General features: G+C 47.6%; 1 long non-coding RNA gene across 1 annotated transcript in view; it reads right to left on the bottom strand.

Annotated features, from left to right (window-relative positions):
• The window catches only part of LOC144772182 (uncharacterized), a 30,285-nt gene extending 5,761 nt beyond the window's left edge, over positions 1-24,524 (bottom strand). The window contains exons 1-2 of the long non-coding RNA XR_013599682.1: positions 24,426-24,524; positions 9,566-9,667 (exon numbers count right to left, since the gene is read on the bottom strand). This is a non-coding gene — a long non-coding RNA (uncharacterized LOC144772182). The remainder of the gene's footprint in view (positions 1-9,565; positions 9,668-24,425) is intronic.
• Between the last annotated feature and the right edge of the window lie 977 nt (positions 24,525-25,501).

Below are 25,501 nucleotides of genomic sequence, written 5' to 3'. Positions count from 1 at the left end.
TCATTGTGGTTTGGAAAGACAAAAAGTTTCACTTCCTGTTTCAGATAAAGAGTGAAATGGAGAAGTGTCATCTACGAATCAGAACAAATGCCTAAAAACACCTAACAGTGTTTTTTACAGGTACAATGTTCACAATGAATGTCATGTTTAAGAAAAATGGTATTAGAGCATAGTCTGCCTCCAAATAATCTCCAGGCAGAACGCAGAGAACGTGAGGGTCCAAGCCTTTTGAAGAACAGCCCTGTTCATCAGCCTCCCACCTGGAGAGAACCACAGTGAAAAACACACACCAATCTCCAATACAAACTACCAAGAGGACAGTCAGGCGACTGCCTAGTAGGAGGAAGGACAGCAAAGAAGTTACCCAAATATGCCTTCCTCCAGAGAAGCCGCACACTCTGAGATACAACACTGAATTCCAAACTTCTCCATATTCTTATCTAGCTATCTCATATTGAGATGAATAAAGATTCCATAATAAAAATGATTATTTTTTAGTATGGTGGCAAATTACTATTTGGTGACGTGCAAAATTTAACACATGGTAGGATATTAAAAAAAAGGGCAGTAAAACGGGCTGCTGCCATTGGAGGAACTGGTTGCCACTCATAAGAGGATGCTGGGAGTGATTCGGAGATATGCCTATCCAACAGGGTGATGTTTTTCGCTATGGTTTTCCAAACCCTTACCATAACTGTGGATGTAATATTTGGAACAAGACAGAACCACAGCTGTTCTCCTTTTGCTGCAGCAAAGAAGTTGAATCTGTGGCTTTAAGGAAGGCAAAAAGCAGTGATGTTCAGCACAGTTCGCCATTGAAATACAGAATGGTCATGGAACCCAGAGTTCATAAGGTTACTACCAGTATTTATCAGACATTAATAAGTAACGCACAAGATAATTTTGGAAAACTGAAGAGCTGTGGACAGAGGATTATTGACCTCCTATATTACTCAGAATGGAAAGAGGCAAGATGGGTAGTTCAACAGAAGATCCTTGTTAGACCTGGCACCATTGGCGTGGGTCTCCCTTCCATTTTTGCTGTTGCCTCATGTATTTTTGCTGGTGTTACATGCTTTGGGCACTGTGCCACTGCTATCCAGTGCCACAGTGCGAGTGCTCCCTATTGTAAACAGATGTACTAATCAGTGGTTCCATGTTTGGCTATTTGGTTTACTTGTCAGACCCTAGTCTAGTGCACTGAGTGTGCCCAGGGCTTGGAAATACAAATGCTGCTTGTTGGCTTGCATCACTGGTTGTGCCACCCACAGAAGCAGCCTTGTAAAATGTGTCTAAGGTCTGCCATTGCAGAACCTGGGTGCAGTCTGGTACTGTCATGCTCACTGGGCAAGTGCACCCACTTCCCAGTCCCTAAACCTTCCCTTTTCTTCATATCAGTCAACCCTATGGTAGGCCTAAGGGCAGGGTGCATTGTAAGTATAAGGTAGGACAAGACATATAGATACCAAGTGGTTATCTAAGAAACATCGGAGAGAGAAAGGTGATCTTTGCTAATGAAGAAAGAAACCCATTAAAATTGTTCTTTAGTCATCAAAAAAGGTATTTTTATTCTTCTCACGAATTTTGTTTTCTTTTGAGCACTGCAACTTACCCTGTCAGCCTTTCAAACACTAATCTTCTGGTTGATGGTTTTCTCCTTTCGTCTGATGATCCGTACCTCATAACCCTCACTGAAGGGATTGAAGAGTTGTTTAACGGGCATCATTCGTATCCACAAAACCCAGATGATGAGGTTCCGCCAACTGGTGTGCTGATGGGTTTCTTTCTTCATTAGCAAAGATCACCTTTCTCTCTCCTATGTTTCTTAGATAACCACTTGGTATCTATATGTCCGTACATTTATAACAGTACCGACTACACAAAAACTTTTACAATTTTTTTTTACAAAGACCTTTGGTATCTTTCGTGTTTTTTTGATAGTTCAGTTGGGGGACAAGATACAATAAGGTCTATAAACTTCAACTCCCCTAGGACCCTTCTCTCTACACATCTCTTTTTTATTGTAAGGTAGAACAAGCACTGCTGTGTGTGGCATGTCCTAATAGTGAATTACAGCCATTTTTGTTTTTCACTATTGCAAGGCTACCTGTTCTCCATAGGCCAGAATGGGCTGTTAGAGTTATTACATGTTATAATCCTAACAGGCTCAGAGAACATGGTAGAAATTCAAGTTTAGTATGCCTGAACTCAGAATAATAAAATAAATCTTTTAGTAAAGTTTATTTTAATATTCTGCGTTTGCAAATAGCACTTTTAAAAAGTAGGCATTTGCTTGTCTAACCATTCAAACCTGCCTCTGCCAGGTTGTGTATTCCTATGTCTGGTTTTGTGAGTGACAGGGCTGGGGAATTCTAGGAGACAGGCTGAGTCACACAGTGGTGAACAGAGAGATCTGCATCTAGATGGGAAGGAGGAGTGCACCTGAACCTTGAATAGAGCTGTGCCTGCCTTCCACAATGCTGGCTCCACCCCCTGGGGAGCGGCTGATGTCTCTGCCCTGCACACTGAAAGAAGAGAAGTCGTCCTGTAAACAAAGTGCTCCAGGACTGTACTTGCCTTCCACAATGCTGGCTCCACCTCCTGTGGGGCATCTGATGTGCATGCCCAGCACTGTGAAAGGAAAGGAGAAGTCTGGTAAACAGAGTGCTTCAGAACTGGTTTGGACTGGGCAAAGGCCCCTCTCCCCTCAGAGAACCAAGGATTTTGGGGTATAAATATTGGGACCCTGATCCCATGAAATTAGATCACTTTGGACTACAAGAAGAAACCTTTACTGAGGAGAGGAACCTGAAGAAACTGAGGAGAGACTATTCCCAAGCTTAAGTGCTGCTTGGGGGATTGGCTTGCAGTGGTTGCCTTACTGCCAAATGAAGGAGAAAGGAACTTTGTGTACTTTGCTTTCAACTTGTGAAGGATCTCCAATGGCTTGGAAAAGTGCTTGCCTCCTGCTGAAGTCCCAGGGACAAAAGACTTCGACCCCCAGCTCCCCAGAGTTCTTATGGAAGTGCCTTCTGCTGTTTTGGGCCTCCTGAGGAACTGTGTGTTGCAAGGAGCTGGAAGCACGACTAAAAGATAAGAAGCTTGTCGCTGTCGCAACTCCGACTCGAACTCCGTCACTGTGCCTGCCTTTGCAACTCCGAAGGAGGGTGTCGCCGCTGGAACTGTTGCATTGCACCGCATCGACAAAGAGCACCTCGCATCCCCGAGAAGCGCACCACAGTCGGAGCTGCTGCCATCGCATCTTGGATGTCACCGCTGTAGTTGTCGCATCGAGCGGAAGCTCCACCCATTGTGGGAGGAGAGCGTCGCCGCTGGAGCTGATGCCGTCGCATTGTAAGGGTGTCGCCGCTGCAGTTTACGCATCGAACCGAGGAATTCTCACATCCCCGAGAAGCGTGCCGCATCAGGAAGATCTTCACGTCTTTATTTCTTTGTATCTGAACTCTGCGACATTGCTTGGCGTGGAAGCGCAGTGCAACTTAAGGTACATTGACGCAGAGTGTCGCATCTAAGAACTGAACTGAACTAAGCTTAAATCTACCATCTTAAAGTAAACATAGTGTGTATTTTTGTCGTTTATGGTCTTGTGGTAACTCGATATAAACTCTACTTATTTTTTATATAAAACCTGTGTGGTGTCCATTTGTAGTGTTGTCACTGGGTTACTGTATGTGGTCACAACTGCTTAACTTTCATCGCCTCTGTAGTCAAACCCTTCTGCTCGTGCCAAGCTACCAAGGGGGTGAGCAGGGGTTATTTTAGGAGTGTAATCCCCTTATCCTGACTAGAGGAGAGGGTCCCTACTTGTCACAAGTACCTCCCCGTGCCAACTAGAGACCCCCAATCTAACAATCCTCCTCTGTGTTGTTCACAAACCTCCCTGGTGAAGTTCAGAAGAATCAAAGATGTCTTGTGTGACCTGTTTTCCCATAAGATCTGGGAGTGTCCCAGGGTTCACGAATTCTGGAACAAAGTGGCTGACCATCACGTTCCGATTACTGGTATCCCAATACGATTAGAAGGCAATGAATCTAGGTTTCTGGGGTAACATTCAAAACCTGAATTACAAAAATCTCTTGTTAATTTGGGATTAGCAGGCGCGTTATAACGCTGCACAATTGCCGGGTAGCCAACTTTTACCAAGATTAAAAAGATTAAGCTCAAACATGTACTGGTGCATGTCTACAGAGATGGTGCTGTACGCTAAGCAGAGTTGTCTAAAAGTTTGGAAAGTTATTGAATGAGTTGTGTGAATATCATACACTTAACTGAACCGTGTGTACTGTTTATATTTAATTTCTGATCCATATCTTAGCTAAATTGCAGATGATGCCAAATGATTAATATCATTAAATGCACATGGTGTGCCTGTTCAATTTGTTGGGAATTTATGTAACAGGTGGAAACTAGACAGAGATCTGGGTCCCCCAGGTAGAGAAGATGATGTATCAGTACACCAGATTGTTAGATATTTTGTGTTTGGTCTTGAGTGTTCTAAAATTTAAAAACAATTTCTTATAATTCAAAATGCTGCGTCAAAGATCATAACTTATTTTTATATGTGGAAGAACATTAGCTTAACAGATTGAATTAATCGCAGATTGAATTAGCTCCTGATTTGTAACCATGTGAGATATCACATTTTGACTACAAATCACAAAGCCTTTTACAGGCAGGTCTGGGTCCTTGGGCATCAACTTCGAAGTCTTTACTCAAAGGCCTGGTTTAGGGCCTCAGGTTGAAAATAGGGGATTCTTAACAATTTCAAAAAGAAAACGCTGGTGGAAAATATCTGCTGCCTACTGAGGTAAATGTGACAGCAAAGAGTATCCAGTGGACAGAAGTTCAAAAAGGGTTTGTAAACACTACCTTTGTAGCCGCTTTCTTTCATTGGTCTGGGACTTCACTTTAAATTATGAGCACAAACAAAATGCGACAGTGGGATCTACTCGTGGAATTAAAGCAATCAGCTCTCAGAAGCCGCATATTCTAAATGATTGAAAACATCACGGAGAACTGGAAAAGAACTGGAACAATTGTATTCAATATCATTAGCTAATATTTCACACTCAATTTGTCAATACAAAGTGACTTTCCAACCTTCTTACAGTTAACAGCATTTTCTATTTCCTGACTTTGGAGTCAGCACCCAACTGACGTTTCTTCACTGGACAAAACAAGTCAAACTATCTTGTTGAAAAATAGTTTTAAATCCTCCTCGCCACTAAAGCATCCTCACTAGACAGTATCTTGTAAAAATGAGCTTAGGCTCTATTAATTTTCCATGGTTCCTTTGCATTCTTTTTTATTTTTTAAACTGTTTTTATTCATTTTCAAAAGAATCATCAGCAGGTAGATCACATTTGTTACAGAGATTAGGAGTATAAACTTTAACCAGTATTTGTAAGAATGCAGCCAAACAATAACATTACTCCTTTTGACATTCCCCCCTCATTGTCACCTCCCCTATATTAAACATGTCTTATTTAGGTTGGCTCCCTGATGGACTCGGAGGGTGTTAACCCGCTTGTGTGGACCCCCTCTGTCCTAAACTGTGTCGCGGTGGGGCCCTTATTTCCCACCTCTAGTCCATAATAGGCCAGCCATGGCTGCCATGTCTTCCTAAACTTCCTGGGGCGCCCTCTGGCCGAGTATACCATTTTTCCTCCCCCATGTATAAATCCATATTTGCCCGCCATTCAGTTATGGTTGCAATTCTGCGTTACCCCAGTATTTTGCAATATCTCTTATGGCCACACTGAGCCCAAGGTTACTCAGTAGTAGTTTATGTCTGGGAACGTCAACCTCTGTGTGTCTGCTTAGAAGAATATATTTAGGATCAATTGGGATCTGAGATTCGAGTATATTGTTAAGCTCGGTTACTATCCGTAACCAATACCTACGTAATAAGTAGCATTCCCACAATGTATGAGTGTAAGAACCCTTATCCGCTCTACAGCGTAAACACTCTGGGGTCTCTGCTCTACCCATGGGGCGTCTGGCTCCCTCATAGTATGTCCCATGTAGGACTTTGGTAAACACTCAGGGGTCTCTGCTCTACCCATGGCGGGGAGTCTGGCTCCCTCATAGTATGTCCTATGTAGGACTTTGGTAAACACTCTGGGGTCTCTGCTCTACCCATGGCGGGGAGTCTGGCTCCCTCATGGTATGTCCTATGTAGGACTTTGGTAAACACTCTGGGGTCTCTGCTCTACCCATGGCAGGGAGTCTGGCTCTCTCATAGTATGTCCTATTTAGGACTTTGGTAAACACTCTGGGGTCTCTGCTCTACCCATGGCGTGGAGCCTGGCTCCCTCATAGTATGTCCTATGTAGGACTTTGGTAAACACTCTGGGGTCTGCTCTACCCATGGCGTGGAGTCTGGCTCCCTCATAGTATGTCCTATGTAGGACTTTGGTAAACACTCTGGGGTCTCTGCTCTACCCATGGCGTGGAGTCTGGCTCCCTCATAGTATGTCCTATGTAGGACTTTGGTAAACACTCTGGGGTCTCTGCTCTACCCTTGGCGGGGAGTCTGGCTCCATCATAGTATGTCCTATGTAGGACTTTGGTAAACACTCTGGGGTCTCTGCTCTACCCGTGGCGTGGAGTCTGGCTCCCTCATAGTATGTCCTATGTAGGACTTTGGTAAACACTCTGGGGTCTCTGCTCTACCCATGACGGGGAGCCTGGCTCCCTCATAGTATGTCCTATGTAGCACTTTGGTAAACACTCTGGGGTCTCTGCTCTACCCATGACGGGGAGTCTGGCTCCCTCATAGTATGTCCTATGTAGGACTTTGGTAAACACTCTGGGGTCTCTGCTCTACCCATGGGGTGGAGTCTGGCTCCCTCATAGTATGTGCTATGTAGGACTTTGGTAAACACTCTGGGGTCTCTGCTCTACCCATGGCGGGGAGTCTGGCTCCCTCATAGTATGTCCTATGTAGGACTTTGGTAAACACTCTGGGGTCTCTGCTCTACCCATGGCGTGGAGTCTGGCTCCCTCATAGTATGTCCTATGTAGGACTTTGGTAAACACTCTGGAGTCTCTGCTCTACCCATGGCGTGGAGTCTGGCTCCCTCATAGTATGTCCTATGTAGGACTTTGGTAAACACTCTGGAGTCTCTGCTCTACCCATGGCGTGGAGTCTGGCTCCCTCATAGTATGTCCTATGTAGGACTTTGGTAAACACTCTGGAGTCTCTGCTCTACCCATGGCGTGGAGTCTGGCTCCCTCACAGTATGTCCTATGTAGGACTTTGGTAAACACTCTGGGGTCTCTGCTCTACCCATGGCGTGGAGTCTGGCTCCCTCATAGTATGTCCTATGTAGGACTTTGACCTGTATTAGGCGTAACCTCAGCTTAATCCCCACTTCTCTGGGATGCATTAGTGCAATTTCTGAACATCCTGCGATTCTGGGCAAATCACTTAATCTCCCCGTGCCTAACAAAAATACATGTGTCCTAATTTAACGCAACTGGTGCTATGTAAAGCACTCTGATATCCGATTCAGGTCAAGTTTGCGCTATATAACACAGTATTAAAAAAAGAAAAATCCCAGTCGATGTCTTATAACACGCCAGTAGTTTCCTCCCATTTGCTTGTAAGTGGAGATAATGTGTCAGGGATATTATTGATTATCGTTCTGTACGTCCAGGACACGGCCTTTTCCAGTATTTCTTCCTCTAGACGTCGTCCTTCTAGCGGGGCATATTCGGGGATATATGTTATTTCGGGTTTTTGCGCTCCCCATGCATGCTGGAGTAGTATGTATCTGTATTGCTGTTTTTGGGACAAACTACGCTTTTTGGAGCTCTGGGAAGGTTATGAATTCTCCTTTCTGTATAATATCCCCTAGTGTTGTGATCCCAATTGTATTGCACGCTCTGACACCCTGTCGTTTTCAAACTCCGGCAGTCGCTTACCCTCCCACAGTGGCGTGGATTTAGTCTCATCTGCCGCTCCGCCCCTCTCCAATCACTTGCTGTGTTGCGGGTAATAAGCTTCAAATTCCAGGGTCCCCATAAATGTAGTGCAGAAAGGAGTACTTCTGGAATTGTAGCCTCTCCAGATGTACGTGGGGTGATCAGCAGCAGGTGCATGTCCCCATTCGCTAATAACTATCAGATATGCTGCTCTATAGGAGGCCAATAGGTCCGGGAGCGCAATTCCCCTGTTATACTGACTGTGCTGCAAAGTTTGGAGTGCTAGTCGGGGGTGACCACAGTCCCATGGCAATGTTTGCACCTCATCTGTTATCGCCTCGAAGATCGTATCTGGGATTTTGTAATATGTATTTTGGAGTATATAAAGCAGTTTGGGGAGCGTAACCATTTTTTTTCATGGCCTCCATCCCTAAGAATGTCAGGGGGAGATGTCTCCACCTGGCAATGTCTTCTTTGAATTCCTGTAGGACCCGCTTAATGTTATCTGTAAGGCAGTCAGATTCATTCGTGGGGATATACAGTCATAAATATTTGCATCCATCTTTACCAGTGTGTAGACGCTCCAGTATAGAGTGCAAGGCTGTGGTGTGTCCAACGGGGAATAGACAAGACTTCCCCCAAATGATGTTTCTTTGCATTCTTGAGCCTTCCAGGTAATTGTTGCTCAGGACTCTTTCATATTTGGACGTGTTCTGCCAGGTTTTTGTCTTTCAGAATAGAGAAATTTAGTCTCCAGTATTGGTTTGCAGAATCAGAATTTCTAAAATCAGATCCAAGCATGCATCTTTATGGTCAGGAAATAATATTTTGCTCATAATTGCAAACACAACTTCATCCATCAGATAAGAAATCATTATATTCTGTTGTAATTGATGTAGTTAAGAAAAGAAGGTGTAATCCCTCTTGATGTGATACCGATATCATTAGCTGCAACTACTGATGACACAAAAGAGCCCCTTAAACCAAGATCCTGCTTAACCAGGAACAAATATACACAAACCTCTCTCAGCATGCCCTGAACAAACCTACAATATTAAGTTATACCCTGCCATCAATGTTCAACTTCACTCTCCACCATACATTCACTCCAGCCCTCCCTCACCCTAGATTCCTCGCATGATCTATCCAATTAAGAAAATAAAGAGATCATTTAAGAACCCAGAAGGCTGCAAACTGGCATCTGGCAGGTTGAGATATGCCTCTGAAATGGTGGAATCTTCCTACTTCCAACTCCTGTCACTTCTCTCAGACTTTACCCCCTCAACCTGCACACAACGTCAAATCTCTGCCATCGCAGTCTGTAGAGATAACTCCAACTAGACGCCCACCATCAAATGCAGTCTACAGCCACTACTCATTGCACTGCCTCGGTTTCAACATAGGACTCCTGAAACACATCCATGTGCCCGTTCTGGCAACTCCTGGGCACTCTCTGGCTCGTTCAGATCTCCTTTTCTGCAGTCCTGACATGAGTCACAACACTAAGTAGCCACTCATTTCCTTCAAGGATAAGTCACCCAGGTGCTCTCTGTCTGTCCCACACTAACTGCAAGTGAACCACAGAAGAAAGAGCAACCAGAGTCCCACTACTGACCGTGCAGTGACGCATCTTGAAATCCATACATTCTACTACTGGAACACCGCCACTCTTTTTAGGCACACTCTTGTCACATTCCAGCACAGCAGCATCAAAGCCCTGCAAAGAGGAGAAAATAAAAACAACGTTAATGGACACATCATGAGCGACCGTAGAATCTCACAACGACATTTACTGCAAAGCACAACTAGAGTTAAATACAAAGGCTGGTGCACTATGCACTTCGAACCATAGGTGCAACTCAGTAGGAATGAAAACAAGATAGTAGCAGCAGTGGGAAATGAGAACTGCTATAGAGTTAGGGCCAACCGTGCGTATGAAGTAGTCCGAAAGGAAGACAAACAGCGTACAAGGAGCCGTGGAGTCTAAAGAAGACCTGCAGAACACGTCATAAGGTCCACCGTCAGCATCAAGGAGAAGCGTACAAGGAGCCGTGGAGTCTAAAGAAGACCAGCAGAACACGTCATAAGGTCCACCGTCAGCATCAAGTAACATCGTAGAAGGAGCCGTGGAGTCTAAAGAAGACCCGCAGAACACGTCATAAGGTCCACCGTCAGCATCAAGTAACATCGTAGAAGGAGCCGTGGAGTCTAAAGAAGACCCGCAGAACACGTCATAAGGTCCACCGTCAGCATCAAGTAACATCGTAGAAGGAGCCGTGGAGTCTAAAGAAGACCTGCAGAACACGTCATAAGGTCCACCATCAGCATCAATTAACAGCGTACAAGGAGCCGTGGAGTCTAAAGAAGACCTGCAGAACACGTCATAAGGTCCACCGTCAGTATCAAGTAACAGCGTACAAGGAGCCGTGGAGTCTAAAGAAGACCTGCAGAACACGTCATAAGGTCAACCGTCAGCATCAAGTAACAGCGTACAAGGAGCCGTGGAGTCTAAAGAAGACCTGCAGAACACGTCATAAGGTCCACCGTCAGCATCAAGTAACAGCGTACAAGGAGCCGTGGAGTCTAAAGAAGACCTGCAGAACACGTCATAAGGTCCACCGTCAGCATCAAGTAACAGCGTAGAAGGAGCCGTGGAGTCTAAAGAAGACCTGCAGAACACGTCATACGGTCCACCGTCAGCATCAAGGAGAAGCGTACAAGGAGCCGTGGAGTCTAAAGAAGACCAGCAGAACACGTCATAAGGTCCACCGTCAGCATCAAGTAACATCGTAGAAGGAGCCGTGGAGTCTAAAGAAGACCCGCAGAACACGTCATAAGGTCCACCGTCAGCATCAAGTAACATCGTAGAAGGAGCCGTGGAGTCTAAAGAAGACCCGCAGAACACGTCATAAGGTCCACCGTCAGCATCAAGTAACATCGTAGAAGGAGCCGTGGAGTCTAAAGAAGACCTGCAGAACACGTCATAAGGTCCACCATCAGCATCAATTAACAGCGTACAAGGAGCCGTGGAGTCTAAAGAAGACCTGCAGAACACGTCATAAGGTCCACCGTCAGTATCAAGTAACAGCGTACAAGGAGCCGTGGAGTCTAAAGAAGACCTGCAGAACACGTCATAAGGTCCACCGTCAGCATCAAGTAACAGCGTACAAGGAGCCGTGGAGTCTAAAGAAGACCTGCAGAACACGTCATAAGGTCCACCGTCAGCATCAAGTAACAGCGTACAAGGAGCCGTGGAGTCTAAAGAAGACCTGCAGAACACGTCATAAGGTCCACCGTCAGCATCAAGGAGAAGCAGGTCCAAATATTGGTCATGGACTACGCGGGAGGTGGTTGGAGTGGAGAGTTTGGGACTTAAGTAGTGGCTGAGGTAGACAGGCTGCAAGGAACAGTGCACTATTACCTCATAATTTACTGCTCATCACTCCAGAGCAGATCCGTCTATGTCAGGTGAAGCAGAGAGCCGGCACGTCAGGGACCACGCTCCTCTTTTATCCCATTCCTCTTTACCCTGTGCTCCTCCATCAGCTCAAGGCCTTTCACAGCCGCCAGCTTTATGGGTTTCCATCTTATGCTGAACTCCCTCCAAAACTGTTGCCAAATACTTTAACTCGGTCAGCACGAATTCTATTCCTCATCTCCAACTCTCTTTTTTGACCAAAAACTTGATCTCCAGCCCTGTGATCCGGCTGGAATCCTCCTTCTCTACCAATGCCTCTGCAGCCTTGTGTCAGGAGATAAACAGGTGTTAAATCTACCAGTGACTTTCCTTCCAAACAATTTGGGAAATTTGGTTAGTTTTGCCATTAGGACTTTTCAGCTTCTGGTACGTACAAGCACCAGTCATTATCGACTACAGGCGGACTTCCAGAAATCACACCTCGTACAAACTGGCAACGCTGGTTTTCAACTCTGTGCTAGACCGTGCCAGTATCACTCTCCCACGCTATTTACTATACTTGGTTTAATACACGCCCCCTCCTTCTCTTTGGAATGTTCGGACGGAGGCAAATGCCGGAAGACGCTTGACCCAAGTAGGTGGAACAGGGTGGCAGAACCTTTGATAAAAGTTTAACTACAAGGATGCGGTAGTAGTAGACTACTACCACATCCCCTTGAGGCACATGAAATCCTCCTTAATAGGGCGGATACAAAGCATTACAGAACTGGATTGGACATAAGTATACCTTCCATGTTTCACAAGAGTGCAGCTTTCTGCACCCTCGCTTTAAAAGTTAGGGAAATATCGTCTCTTAATACCCAGGGAGGGAATTGCTTTTTGCCCTGAAGAAAGCCCAGGAGCCAAGTGGCCAATTAGAAGGGCTGATACATGCTGCATGACACTAGGGTCATGGGACCATCAACTCTTGACGACCCCTTTAATACAACGTTTCAATATCCCCTGCGTTCTCACAAATAAAGGGATACCTGGAGACAGATTTTTATCTTTAGACCCCCTGGCGGATCTCTCTTACGTGCTCCCTGAAATACAGTCGACCCTACCCTGACCTTTAGGAGTCAGGGTGAACCCAATGAGGAAGCATGACACTACTAGAGTGTGTGACAGTTACTTAACAAAAAGGAATTGCTTCCTTTTCAGTACCACAAAAGTTTAGTGCTGAGCTTTCATTATACAGGTTGGGATACCTCAAGTGATTAGTATTGGATTCGGGAGGACGTATCCACATACAGGAATACCTCCCTACCCTTCCGGCTTAGGTGAAGGACCCTTCTACCTTAGCCAAGTACAGTTCTGACTGAGCGGTCACCTGAAGACGTATCCACATCCAGGAATACCTCTCTACCCTTCCAGCTTAGGTGAAGGACCCTTCTATCTTAGCCAAGTACAGGTCTGACTGAGCTGTCACCTGAAGACGTATCCACATCCAGGAATACCTCCCTACGCTTCCGGCTTAGGTGAAGGACCCTTCTACCTTAGCCAAGTACAGTTCTGACTCAGCGGTCACCTGAAGACGTATCCACATACAGGAATAGCTCTCTACCCTTCCGGCTTAGGTGAAGGACCCTTCTATCTTAGCCAAGTACAGGTCTGACTGAGCTGTCACCTGAAAGTTCCACAGCGGACTCTAGCCCACAGTAACAAGGACCTTATGTTCTACTCTCAGTGTCCTCTCTTTATAGCAGTCTCTTTAGCTTCTCCATATGTACAAGCACAATTCATTACCCACTAAAGACTGTCTGCCAGAAATCATGCCTTGTACAAATTGCCAATACTGGTTTTCAACTCTGTGCTAGACACCTTCCAGTGTCACTCTCCCAGGCTATGTCCAGGTGCCTCCACACTAGAACTGTGTGTTCTGCCTTCATTCCAGAGCTGCCATTTACCTTATCAGGACTCCAATCTTTCTACCTACACTGTATTTCTGGAAAGTAGGGAAGGCAGAGTCGCATAGCGGAGTGGTAGACATCAGATTCGGAGTTCATGTCGCAGGTGATGGGAGTGGGGGGTGACTTCAATGCGAGGCAGCCCCACATTCAAGATCACCCTCAGCTCCCAGGGCCTTGTGGGAATAAATGAGCAAGAAACCTTTGAACCAGTACGAATAATAAACTAATGCAAGTTGTTTATGCTTTCGCAAAAATAGAAAATGTTTACGAATGATGGAAAATACTTTGTATGTTGCATTCAGCAGCAAATTAACGCTACATAATTTGATTTACATACAAAATAAAAAAAGAACAGACATTGGAAAAAACAATAGGTCTGGCACGTTTTAGGGATATGAGTACTTTGTTGCAATGGTGGCATGTTTGTTGTTGACACATGCATATTGATAATATGTAGATGTACGCACAGACACATGCAGTTAGACAACAGGTATGCATGCATGTGAAAACAGATGTATGAAGAAGTTATGTGGGAATATAAAACGATGAAATGATTGTGGGATGGCTCAGGGTGCTACTATAATGTGCAAACGGCTATGAGGTTCAACAGCTGGATAGATGCCAGTCTGGATGGATGAACGATTAGTTATGAGTTGATGGATGGAGACTTGGGTGTCGGTGATGGATGCCAGTCTGGGTGGATGAACGATTAGTTATGAGTTGATGGATGGACCCTTGGGTGTCGGTGATGGATGCCAGTCTGGGTGGATGAACGATTAGTTATGAGTTGATGGATGGACCCTTGGGTGTCGGTGATGGATGCCAGTCTGGGTGGATGAACGATTAGTTATGAGTTGGTGGATGGACACTTGGGTGTCGGTGATGGGCGTGGCATGGAACTGGGCAGACAAATACAAATTGTAGTAAGAGTACTGTAAGTTAGAATACATCTTAATAGGAGTAAGAGTAAATTAAGCAGGATAAAAAGTTGTAATAAATAGAGGTAAATACACGAACAGTAGAGGAAAAAGTAATTCTGCAGGAAGTACAAGTAAGTATAAGTATGAATCAATAGTAAAGTAGGCACAAGTAAGGTAAATTACAAGAGTGGCTGTAAGCAGGAGTAAGAGCACGCATCCGAGTAGGAGTAGAAGAACAGAATCAACCAAAAGTAGGCAGAATCAAATAGCATTAGTCAGACTGAGCATCTCAGTGCCAAACCACTTGTCTAGGTCCTGAACCACCTTGACTCTTTAAGTAGTAATTCTTACTACTTCGTCCTCTTCTCTTCTCCCGGACACAATGCCAGGTACTCAAACCTGCGCCCGTATTTCTTGCCCACTGTCCACAACACCCTTGTGTGTGACTCTACCATGTTCTATATACACTATGTAGCGCGCGCTAATACCCTTTTGGATTAAGTCAATGCTACAGAAATATTTAAAATAAAAAGTACAAATAAATAGGCAAGTAGGAGTATGATTACAAGTAAGAGGAGGTGTAAGTAGGAGTAAAAGTTGATGTAAAAGTAAATAAGAGTCCGCTTTAAAAGCACTGTTGATTCTTTGTATGGCTTTTAAACAAGCCGAATAAAGATATTCTGACTGACACTGTTGATGCATCTGGTTTAGTAAGTGATAACACTCATCTTCATTCTTGAAAACAGCCTGTTAGAAGCATTCTAGGCTCTTCGCTTACTGTACGGACAAATCACTCATCCGCAACCCTGATAATGTGGTGTTGAGAAGACAACCTCCCCAGGAACAGTCCAAGGGGTAGACATCTAGAAAAAGTGTTTTAGAGTTACATTAAATGCTTCTTCCACGGAAACACACTCATTGCTCAGCAGCCTCCGTCAATCATGCACTGGAAATAATACACACTACTGAGCAAGCTGAAGTCATTCACAGCTGTAAAATATAAACATCTGCAAAATTCCCTGGCTTGTTCCAGAATGCGAGGGGTTCTACCAGGATATCTAAGTTATCTTCCAACATATCGTCAAGGTAAGTGCATGGGGGGTTAAGAATAGTAAATGTATTCATCTCTGCGTGTGCTCGCCTTGTGGAAACAGCTATTCATGCAGGTTGATATTCCATACCCTAGATATTGTGACAAACAAACTTAATGTGAATGACACTTCAGAAGGCGGTTCCTCGCTATGTATTTTTGTGTTAATTACAGGAACTCTGGCAACATCTAAAGCTTCCTCTAGCCAGACCTACCAAGGAATGACGATTGTTTCACTGTGGAGAAGTGTGGCTCAATGGTTAGAGCGGCAGACCCTGATGCAGAGGTCTGGCCCGGACCAGGGTTCAATTCCTGCCTCGGCGGCTCTTGGGCTCAATCTCCCCGGACCTGATAATTCTCGCCTCGGTGCTGTTATGTTTTGGGCTCATAATCCGCCCCTGGCGTAAGGGGCGTGTAGTGTGGAAGTCATGTGACCGCCTATAATAAAGAAAGGCTCCGCACGCACGTACGCCATTCTGAGACGGGCGCACGGAGAGCCAACAAGTTATTTCCCGTGTCTGCATCCTTTATTCCTAGGGCCACGTGTCAGGCCTAGTGCCGATTAGCTGAGTTGGTCCAACCTGTCTGAAGGACACAACAATTGGCGACGAGGGTGGCTGCTGGATCCTCGCTGGGTGAGAGTACCTGCCTCCTGCCCCGTGTGGCGGCCGCGAGCCTGTCCCTCGGCTCGTGGTGCTCGTGCCGTGCGGCGTACTCCACCTCCGCGCAAGCGCGCCTGGGAGGATGGCGTCGATTCCGCCCATCGAACCCTTTGTGGTGGAGGGTGCGCCCTCAGCGCTCGCTCCCAAATGGAAGGAGTGGGTGGATAGATTACTAGTGTTCTTTGAAGCTACGAAGACGCACAAGGAACAGAAACGGGCCATGGTGTTACATCTCGGCGGCAAGGACATACACTCCATTGCTCGGACCCTCCCGGAGGCGACCCCCAGAACTCATCACACGCTGATCAATGCCCTCAATGCCCATTTTGAGCCCATGGCCAATCAAGATTATGAACGATTTGTGTTTAGACAAGCGCGCCAGCTGCCCGAGGAATCGCTGGACACATATCACACCAGGCTCAAGAGGTTGGCGCTCACGTGTGGGTTTCAAGATACCACTGAGGAAATTCGGGGGCAAATCATACAGGGATGTGCATCGGCCAAATTAAGGGAACGGATTCTGGAGGAGTCTGGCAAGCCGCTGACGGACATCCTAACTCTTGGCCGCACGAAAGAACTCTCCAAAGCTAGGGCTGCGCACATGGAAGCTGCGTTGCAGGCATCGGTCAAAGTAGAACCGGTCAACAAGATACAGACACACACGCCCACCAAGTGGCCCAAGAGACCGCCCATTCAGGGTGGAGCGTCGGGACAGTCATGTGGGTATTGTGGAGGCCCGCGACACCAGATGGCAGAATGCCCAGCACGGGGCAAGCGGTGTTCGGGATGTGGCCGGCAGAATCATTTTGAAAAGGTGTGCCGATCGAAGAACTTCCGTAAACCACGCCCCGCTGTGCAGGCCATAGTGGAGGGGGAACAGAGTCACAGTGACATGGATGATGACGAAGAAGAAGAACGGTCGGTGCACAAGGTGCACATGATTGGCACCGCTGCCCGCCGCACCAGGCCCCTGCCCCAATGCGCCATACAGGTAGCGGACCAAGATCTTATAGCCGTGGTGGACACGGGCGCATCCATAAACTTGATGAGTGTTTCCCTCTACAGGACCATGACCACGCCTCCAGCACTGCGTCCCACCCCCATCACTGTCTTCGCGTATGGGCAAGACACCCCTCTCGAGATTAGAGGAAAGTTCAAAGCGGTAATCCGCCATGGGAACAAGACGATCAAAACCAATGTCTTCGTGTCAGAAGAAGGCCAAGGCATGCTGCTGAGTTGCAGAGCGGCGGAAGACCTGGGAGTGGTGACATTTGCCTTCGGGGTCCATGAGGAATCTGTCCAACATCTCCTCATGGAGTACCCGGACCTTTTCGAGGGCATTGGCAAGTTCAAAGGCCGAGAAATTCATCTGCACATTGACCCAACGGTGCAGCCGGTGGCTCTGCGACACCGCCGAATTGCGTTCCATCTACGGCCGCTGGTGGAAGAAGAACTGCACAAACTGGAAGCGGCAGGCATAATCGAAAAAGTTTCGGGTCCCACCCCATGGGTTTCGCCCATCGTGGTCACCCGGAAACCGAAGCAACCCGGAGCGGTCAGGATATGCGTGGACATGCGCCTCCCGAATGCTGCCATAAAACGGGAGCGCCACATCACGCCCACCATAGATGACCTTATCGGAGAAATGGCAGGTGCCCGTTGGTTTTCCAAGCTGGACTTGCGGTCAGGGTACCACCAGTTGGTGTTGGACATGGAGTCGCGCAACATCACTACTTTCTCCACTCACATCGGCCTTCGAAGATACACTCGCCTCAGCTTCGGAATCTCCAGTGCAGCGGAGGTGTTCCAGAATGTCATCCAGGAGCTAATCGCTGGAATACCTGGAGTGATAAATGTCAGTGATGACATAATGATACATGCCCGCACCATCCCGGAGCACAATCAAAGGCTGGCCCAAGTGTTTCGGAGACTCAAAGACGCAGGACTAACGCTCCACCGAGAAAAGTGTGAATTCCTGCGGGACCGGCTAGGGTTTTTTGGTTACGTCTTCTCAGCCGAGGGTGTCAACCCGGACCCGGATAAGGTGAAGGACATTAAAGATGCGCCACCCCCGCAGACCGTTACTGAAGTCCGGAGTTTCCTGGGCATGGTCAACTATTGTGGCCGGTTCATCAGAGACTTGGCTAACCTCACGCTCCCCCTGCGGGACCTCACCAAAGACTCCACTCCCTGGCACTGGGGACCTGAGCAAGAGAAAGCTTTCCGAGACATCAAAGAGTCTCTGTCCAACAACACCACTCTCGCTTTCTTTGATCCCCGCAACTTCACGCTCATTGCTGTGGACGCGGGGCCTGCTGGACTGGGAGCGGTTCTCCTGCAAAGGAAGAGAGACGACATCGACTGGACGCCTGTTGCTTTTGCGAGCAGATCTCTCACGGACACGGAACAGAGGTACTCGCAGATTGAGAAAGAAGCGATTGCCATTCATTGGGGGTGCCGACATTTTCACCTCTACATATATGGCAAGCCATTCACTGTGGTGACCGATCACAAACCCTTGCTGTCCCTGTTTGCGGGAACCTCATCCAAACCCCCGCCTCGCATAGAAAAGTGGCTGCTTCAACTGCAGGAGTACAACTGTACAATCGAGTATCAGCCCGGAGCCAAGAACCCGGCAGATTATCTGTCCCGACATCCCAGACCCGCCACGGCTGAGGAGATGGAGGAAGCTGAAGAAACAGAGGCCTATGTCAGGTGGGTGGTGGCGCGATCTTGCCCTCGTCCCATCTCTCTCAGCGACATTGTGAGTGTCACAGCGCAGGACGCCTGCCTCCAGAGGGCCAAAGAACTTGTTCACACGACTAACTGGAATCGGGCCAAGGAGGGGTGGAAGATGCTCACGCCCGAAGCTCAGAAAATAATGGAGAGTCTGTACCATGTCCGAGAGGAGCTCAATGAAGATGAGGCCGGATGTCTTCTGCGGGGGCATCGCTTGGTGATACCCTCAGCCCTCACTGATCAAGTCATACAGTTAGCGCACGTAGGTCACCAAGGCATGGTTAAAACCAAGGCACGCTTACGGACAAAGGTGTGGTTTCCTCTGATGGATGACATGGTGGAGCAGGTGGTGAGGGCATGCGCTGCGTGTCAGGTGACGGGGGAAGCCCCTCGGGAAGCCCCGATTGCCGTGGAACCTCGTCCACAACAGCCATGGGACAAGGTCAGCATGGACTTTGGCAGCCTCCCGGATGGGAACTACACGCTGGTCATGATTGATGACCATTCCAAGTATCCGGAAGTGGAAATAATAGCCAGCACCAGCGCAGAGTGTGTGATCCCGAAGATAGAGAAGATTATTGCCACCCATGGAGCTATGTGCGAAATCCGCACAGACAATGGACCCCCATTTCAAGGACAGGAACTGGCCACCTACCTGTCATCTCTGGGCATTCGGCATCGACGCATCACTCCCCGATGGCCACAAGCGAATGGGGAAGCGGAACGCTTCATGAGGACTCTTAATAAAGTGATTCGCATTGCTCATGACAAAGGACAGTCCGTGGAGATGGCCATTTTCACGTTTCTGCGCAGCTACCGACAAACCCCCCATTCAACTACTGGGATAGCCCCGGCGCATCTCCTGATGGGACGGATTGTACCCGATTCCATTCCTCACCACCCTCAATGGGCCCCTGCCCCCGTGAATGAAGAAATAATTGCCCGCAAGCGAGAGACTGCATTTGCTAAAATCAGCCACAAGAGAAGAGCCAGGGTGACACAATTCAGCAGAGGAGATGTGGTGCTTCTCCGTAACAGGGTGACGAGCGGAAAGTTTCGTTTGAATTATGAGAGAAGACCCTGGCGAGTGGTTGGTGTTAAAGGAACACGCCTCACTGTGGTCCGCGGAAGGGAGACTGTAACCAGGAATGTGTCGCACTTTAAACATTTCCATGGGGGTTTGAGCGCCTCGGATTCACCACCTCTGGTAACCGAAACTGAAACTGCCCAGGACTTGCCAGGCAGGGAGCCGACGCCCAGTCTCGAGATCACACAAAGTAACACTCCGAGGGTGGTGATCAAGGAAACAGAAGGCGGTGCGGAGGCCCAGGAAGGGGTGTCAGATCCGGAGGAGCCCGACTTGGAGGCGCCTGAGACCGGCTCCGCCCCAGAGACAGACTGTTCAAGCCAGAGGGGCGTGGATCAAAGGCTGAGACGTAACCCGACGCCTTCCTGTCGACTACGCGATTATCTCACGTAAGACTGTTCTATGTATCAGAGTTAAATACAATGTTCCGTAAGGTGTCCTACGGGTTGGGAGCAGTTTTTGAAAGTGAATTTGAAGTCTATGAAGATTAGTACAATAGACTACCCCTCAAGACGGAAGGGTGCAGCTGTCTGAGAATTATTGTTTTGAGTTTTTCTTGTTTTAGGAGGAATGTTATGTTTTGGGCTCATAATCCGCCCCTGGCGTAAGGGGCGAGTAGTGTGGAAGTCATGTGACCGCCTATAATAAAGAAAGGCTCCGCACGCACGTACGCCATTCTGAGACGGGCGCACGGAGAGCCAACAAGTTATTTCCCGTGTCTGCATCCTTTATTCCTAGGGCCACGTGTCAGGCCTAGTGCCGATTAGCTGAGTTGGTCCAACCTGTCTGAAGGACACAACAGGTGCCTCGTCTAATCATGGGTCCCACTCTGTGACTCTGGGCAATAGCTGCTTAATCTCCACAACGGCCCCAGCAGCGCTTGGATGCCTGGCTCCACCTTGGGGGTGCCCAGGAGTGGACATTTCACATGGAAAAGCCAGGAAGGGTTCCACAGCGGTATGAGTGCGTGGGAGCCCCGTCGCGTGGGGAGCCATGCGCTTTACAGATACAACACATTCACACATTTACTTATTGGATATATATTCAATATGTTTTTTTTAAATGGGATCCCACAATCATTTGTCTAAAGCTGATAGAATCACAATCCTAAGTTTAAAAAAATGCAGTGAGTGATGAACAAAAAGTAAATGAAATGTACTACTTATACAAAAAATAAAAATACACAGGTGTAATAGTCAGAAGTCCAGTAACCTAGGTGTATATTGTATATATGATGGTTTATTAGTCTTAGTTGCAGGTAAGTTCCAGTAGTAAGCCTCAATGAGAAGCCCCACCAGGAACAGCTTTGCACCCCTCTGACACCCAAACATTCCAAGCGCATCACCATGCACCAATATTCCATACAGGACACTCAGACTGGCTGAGGTGCAGGTCATGACAACAGGGTGGACTTAAATAGCCAGTCATGCATAATTACAATGCACCTCTGTCCCAGGACACTCAGACTGGCTGAGGAGCAGGTCATGACCACAGGGTGGACTTAAATAGCCAGTCGTGCATAATTACAATGCACCTCTGTCCCAGGACACTCAGACTGGCTGAGGAGCAGGTCATGGCAACAGGGTGGACTTAAATAGCCAGTCGTGCATAATTACAATGCACCTCTGTCCCAGGACACTCAGACTGGCTGAGGAGCAGGTCATGGCAACAGGGTGGACTTAAATAGGCAGTCATGCATAATTACAATGCACCTCTGTCCCAGGACACTCAGACTGGCTGAGGAGCAGGTCATGGCAACAGGGTGGACTTAAATAGCCAGTCATGCATAATTACAATGCACCTCTGTCCCAGGACACGCAGACTGGCTGAGGAGCAGGTCATGACAACAGGGTGGACTTAAATAGCCAGTCATGCATAATTACAATGCACCTCTGTCCCAGGACACTCAGACTGGCTGAGGAGCAGGTCATGACAACATGGTGGACTTAAATAGCGTGTCATGCATAATTACAATGCACCTCTGTCCCAGGACACTCAGACTGGCTGAGGAGCAGGTCATGGCAACAGGGTGGACTTAAATAGGCAGTCATGCATAATTACAATGCACCTCTGTCCCAGGACACTCAGACTGGCTGAGGAGCAGGTCATGGCAACAGGGTGGACTTAAATAGCCAGTCATGCATAATTACAATGCACCTCTGTCCCAGGACACGCAGACTGGCTGAGGAGCAGGTCATGACAACAGGGTGGACTTAAATAGCCAGTCGTGCATAATTACAATGCACCTCTGTCCCAGGACACTCAGACTGGCTGAGGAGCAGGTCATGACAACATGGTGGACTTAAATAGCGTGTCATGCATAATTACAATGCACCTCTGTCCCAGGACACTCAGACTGGCTGAGGAGCAGGTCATGGCAACAGGGTGGACTTAAATAGCCAGTCATGCATAATTACAATGCACCTCTGTCCCAGGACACTCAGACTGGCTGAGGAGCAGGTCATGACAAAATGGTGGACTTAAATAGCGTGTCATGCATAATTACAATGCACCTCTGTCCCAGGACACTCAGACTGGCTGAGGAGCAGGTCATGACAACAGGGTGGACTTAAATAGCCAGTTATGCATAATTACAATGCACCTCTGTCCCAGGACACTCAGACTGGCTGAGGAGCAGGTCATGACACCAGGGTGGACTTAAATAGCCAGTCATGCATAATTACAATGCACCTCTGTCCCCGGACACTCAGACTGGCTGAGGAGCAGGCCATGACACCAGGGTGGACTTAAATAGCCAGTCGTGCATAATTACAATGCACCTCTGTCCCAGGACACTCAGACTGGCGGAGGAGCAGGTCATGACAACAGGGTGGACTTAAATAGCCAGTCATGCATAATTACAATGCACCTCTGTCCCGGACACTCAGACTGGCTGAGGAGCAGGTCATGACAACAGGGTGGACTTAAATAGCCAGTCGTGCATAATTACAATGCACCTCTGTCCCAGGACACTCAGACTGGCTGAGGCGCAGGTCATGACAACAGGGTGGACTTAAATAGCCAGTCATGCATAATTACAATGCACCTCTGTCCCAGGACACTCAGACTGGCTGAGGAGCAGGTCATGACAACAGGGTGGACTTAAATAGCCAGTCGTGCATAATTACAATGCACCTCTGTCCCAGGACACTCAGACTGGCTGAGGAGCAGGTCATGACAACAGGGTGGACTGAAATAGCCAGTCGCGCATAATTACAACGCACCTCTGTCCCAGGACACTCAGACTGGCTGAGGAGCAGGTCATGACAACAGGGTGGACTTAAATAGCCAGTCATGCATAATTACAATGCACCTCTGTCCCAGGACACTCAGACTGGCTGAGGAGCAGGTCATGACAACAGGGTGGACTTAAATAGCCAGTCATGCATAATTACAATGCACCTCTGTCCCAGGACACTCAGACTGGCTGAGGAGCAGGTCATGACAACAGGGTGGACTTAAATAGCCAGTCATGCATAATTACAATGCACCTCTGTCCCAGGACACTCAGACTGGCTGAGGAGCAGGTCATGGCAACAGGGTGGACTTAAATAGCCAGTCGTGCATAATTACAATGCACCTCTGTCCCGGGACACTCAGACTGGCTGAGGAGCAGGTCATGACAACATGGTGGACTTAAATAGCCAGTCGTGCATAATTACAATGCACCTCTGTCCCAGGACACTCAGACTGGCTGAGGAGCAGGTCATGACAACATGGTGGACTTAAATAGCCAGTCGTGCATAATTACAATGCACCTCTGTCCCAGGACACTCAGACTGGCTGAGGAGCAGGTCATGACAACAGGGTGGACTTAAATAGCCAGTCATGCATAATTACAATGCACCTCTGTCCCAGGACACTCAGACTGGCTGAGGAGCAGGTCATGACAACAGGGTGGACTTAAAATGCCAGTCATGCATAATTACAATACACCTCTGTCCCAGGACACTCAGACTGGCTGAGGAGCAGGTCATGACAACAGGGTGGACTTAAATAGCCAGTCATGCATAATTACAATGCACCTCTGTCCCAGGACACTCAGACTGGCTGAGGAGCAGGTCATGACAACATGGTGGACTTAAATAGCCAGTCGTGCATAATTACAATGCACCTCTGTCCCAGGACACTCAGACTGGCTGAGGAGCAGGTCATGACAACAGGGTGGACTTAAATAGCCAGTCATGCATAATTACAGTGCACCTCTGTCCCAGGACACTCAGACTGGCTGAGGAGCAGGTCATGACAACAGGGTGGACTTAAATAGCCAGTCATGCATAATTACAATGCACCTCTGTCCCAGGACACTCAGACTGGCTGAGGAGCAGGTCATGACAACATGGTGGACTTAAATAGCCAGTCGTGCATAATTACAATGCACCTCTGTCCCAGGACACTCAGACTGGCTGAGGAGCAGGTCATGACAACAGGGTGGACTTAAATAGCCAGTCATGCATAATTACAATGCACCTCTGTCCCAGTAAACTATTCAGGACAGTCACAACAAATGGGTTATCTAGGCTTTGGCTCCAACTGCCTCCTGGCAGAAATTTCTTCCAGGACTGTACAGTCTATTTCTAAAAACACAAAAGGTGCGACCCATCTCCTACCTGAGCAGTGACCGGTGCAGACATTTCCAGACTCCTGTATCCTGATGTGTGGGCACAGGCTCCAGGTGCAGCAGGGCGTGGTGAGGGTTAGGTCAGATCACCCCAATTCCGAGCTGCAAGATTAAAGGACGCAGCCTCCAGTGTTCGGTGAAGTAGTGATGGTGCGGGTTCGGGTACGAAGGACACACTGCCTGCATCCAGGAAAGAAATGTAGGATGTGCTTAGTGTGCAGCCAGTACTAATGCAAGTTGTTTTAATCACATTAAAAAACTGCTCTCCTATGTGGGACATGGAGATGTGCACATCTTCAGCTAGAAGCCTTGCTAATATGGGACTGCTACACAGGCAGATGTCCTGCTTCCTGTCTCCAGGAGCAGAGGATGCAGCAGGTGCTATGGAGGGTTTGGGGCAGTATGCACTGGTAGATGTCCTGCTTCCTGCTTGCAGGAGAATGGGATGCAGCAGGTGCTATGGAGGGTTTGGGGCAGTATGCACTGGTAGATGTCATGCTTCCTGTCTCCAGAAGCAGAGGATGCAGCAGGTGCTATGAAGGGTTTGGGGCAGTATGCAATGGCCGCCATTTGCACAGACACACAGCCTCCTTTCTGAAGGCTAAAGAAAGTTCAAAAGGCTCACTGGAGCTTGCAGTAGCGTGGGTCTGTAATCGAAGATCAGGTGCACACACACACTGGTCCCTTCACTACAGGGTATGAAAGGAGCAGATAATCGGGACACCTTAGGTCTTAAGAGGGCGTGTGAGGTGCATAAATGCGCCCAGTTTCAGACAGATACATTCCTTCCAATCTACACAACAAGGTGACAGATTGAGGTCAGACCAAAATTATTTATATAGGACTAGTCGCCTTCTGTAATTATAGATATATGGAATTATAGATGGATAACAGTGAACTATAGGGATGTTTTTTACTGAGAGGTTCAGAGTGATTTCAAATAGAAAACAAGAGCAAAGCTTGATTTGTTTGTGTTGTGACTCAGAATCCCGATATGGAAAAAAAGCTTATAATTTACTTTTTACTCATCTATAATTTATGTTATGTATTGCTTCCCAAATCCAT

The sequence above is a fragment of the Lissotriton helveticus genome, chromosome 8, assembly GCF_964261635.1.
Source record: "Lissotriton helveticus chromosome 8, aLisHel1.1, whole genome shotgun sequence".
NCBI classification, from domain to species: Eukaryota; Metazoa; Chordata; class Amphibia; order Caudata; family Salamandridae; genus Lissotriton; species Lissotriton helveticus.
This window is presented reverse-complemented; position numbering and strand designations above follow the sequence as displayed.